This window comes from Aquarana catesbeiana, linkage group LG03 (assembly GCF_042186555.1).
Source record: "Aquarana catesbeiana isolate 2022-GZ linkage group LG03, ASM4218655v1, whole genome shotgun sequence".
Taxonomy (NCBI): domain Eukaryota; kingdom Metazoa; phylum Chordata; class Amphibia; order Anura; family Ranidae; genus Aquarana; species Aquarana catesbeiana.
The window spans coordinates 502,235,480-502,237,950 of NC_133326.1; the positions used below are offsets into that span (position 1 = coordinate 502,235,480).

The 2,471-nt window shown below is 43.8% G+C and overlaps 1 pseudogene; it reads left to right on the plus strand.

The window, feature by feature from the left end:
- The first annotated feature begins 385 nt into the window (after positions 1 to 385).
- On the plus strand, positions 386 to 670 carry LOC141133984 (small nuclear ribonucleoprotein F pseudogene; annotated as a pseudogene).
- The last annotated feature ends 1,801 nt before the right edge of the window (positions 671 to 2,471 follow it).

The following is a 2,471-nucleotide window of genomic DNA, read 5'->3' on the forward strand; positions in this document are numbered from 1 at the left end:
TTCGACTCGAACACGAAGCTCATCCCTAGTGTTGATTTTATCTGGAAGAAATTTTCTGGTGTAGGTTTCATGGGCACAAATAACACCCAAGGACCATTTTTTCCACACCTTGACAGGTGCATATAATTTAAATTTTTTTACAGCAAGGCCAATTCTTGCTTTCATCAAGAGTACCTCTATAGGGCTACGGGGTGAAGGCACCACCAACACCCAAAGCCCAATTTTTCCGCACCTGTTTGACAGGTGCATATACTTAAATTTTTTTACCGAAAGGCCAATTGTTGCTTTTATGAAGAGTACCGCTAGCCATTTCCTGCTCTCTCTGGCGGTGTGGCCTCGGAGCATTCCACAGAGACATTTTTTCTTCCTTTTCACTGGTCTGTAGATGAGCAGTGGCTTCAGCGGCAGAAAGAGTTTGCCACTAAAACCAAAACCATTTCTTAATGACCTTATTGGTACGCCAGTAATGGTGAAACTAAAGTGGGGTATGGAATACAAGGGATACTTGGTCTCTGTGGATGGCTACATGAACATGCAGCTCGCCAACACAGAAGAGTATATTGATGGGGCATTGTCTGGACATCTTGGAGACGTTCTTATAAGGTGTAATAATGTATTGTATATACGAGGAGTAGAAGAGGAGGAAGAAGATAGCGAGATGAGAGAATAAAGCAATTTCCAAATTTGTTTTGTAAATTTATTTTGAAACTTCGCTTTTGAGGTTATTGTTGGACATTGTTTTTGTACGTTTTGTTAAGAAATATAAACAGATTTTTTTTAAGAGTACATCTTTAGGGTTATGGTTAATAAAGAAAGGAACTACCTCCCAAATGAATTGGGACTTTAACAAGCAATGAAAGTACAAAGATAGAAATATAAATTATTCAACAAAATATACATATATACAAATATGAAATATCAAACCACTAAAAATTAATATCAAATGATGATTGGATTCCCATAGAGGTCCAGACAGACCGATGCGTTTCAGGACACAAAACGTCCCTGCGTCAGGGGCAGTAGTCAGGAAGGAATCACACTGTATGATAAAGATCCAATATATGATAACTAACAATAAAATCATTTCAGTAATTTGCATCAGTTGTTTACAATGAAAGACATACAGCATAAAAATTGCATAAAGGCGTACCCAGGATGATCATCATGTAAATATACTGCTGGATTGGAGGTGGCAATGGCATCACAGACACACATCACTGGTGTCACAAGGACATTGTTGTAACGGGTGGGTCACCAAGCATCCACACAAGTCCTATACTCGGGCAGCAAGAGATGGCGCACAGAAGAGTATACCACTCAACAGTCCTAAAGGCTCCCCAAAGTGTGTAATCTAGCAAAAAGGTAAGAGGATAATATAAATATCTATATATATATATGCCAGACTGCTCTGTGTCCAAAGGATCTCTCCCTTGAGCAAACAAAAGCAGAAAAAGGCAAAAAACAGCAAAAAGCAGTTCCATGGATCTACATGAAAAAGCATCATACCTTAGTGGAATCCACAATGGGGATATCGCCAGGAAAGCACAACGGCCGAGGATATGCACAAAAGTGTCACTTTTTAAACTCTTCTGTTTAGGGAGTGGATCTATAAAATATAAGGAAGGGCATCTCACAGTAATCATAACTATTGCAAAGCAGACCATGTCAAAGGGGTTCACCCTTTATTGACACAGACTCTACTATAAAATGCAAAAGGAGGGATTACCAAAAAAAGGGGGCTCAGTAGCGCCTAAGACGTACCTTTGTATGTGTTAATGTAGGGCATATGAAAAGCCAGAAAATCCCGCCAAGTCCTCCGGCGAGAGGTGCGCGCCCTGCCATCCATTTCAGTGACAGGGCACACACAGCTGATGCCGGCTTTTTAAAGAGTGTGAAAACGACGCATGTCCCGATGACGTCGCCACGCATCGCGTCACCATGACAGCACGCCCAATGCCGCCACACTGGTATCCAGGCATCTCCTCTTGCAGCGCAGCCATAGAAAGCCACGCGAGAGGAGTCCAGACAGCAGTTGCATTAGCAACCAACAAACAAAGGGGCCAATAGACTGCCCTATTATGCGCATGCCAGAAATACAGCCTTACAAATAAAGCAGGGGTTGAATTGCTACCTAAAAGGCGAAATGCACCAGAGATGCCGTCATAGGGACCCTGGGCAATAAATGCAAGGGTGCCACCCACAGAGCCAGACCAGATGGACAGATCTGCGGAAACAGCGTCCTGCAGATGTCACCCACCAGCGCAAATACGCGGCCCATGACAGCAGGCAAAGCACATAAAATGGCGCTCCTGGTGCATGGCCGCAGATCAAGCCGCCAACAGAGGCCTCCCAAAAGAAAGGGGGGCCTCTGCGCGCTGAGCGGGATGAAGGGAGACCCACCAGAAGTGGATATGAAAGTCCACAATGCCAGCCACCCCCCCAAAACAGAACCACACATGGAACAGGCAGAG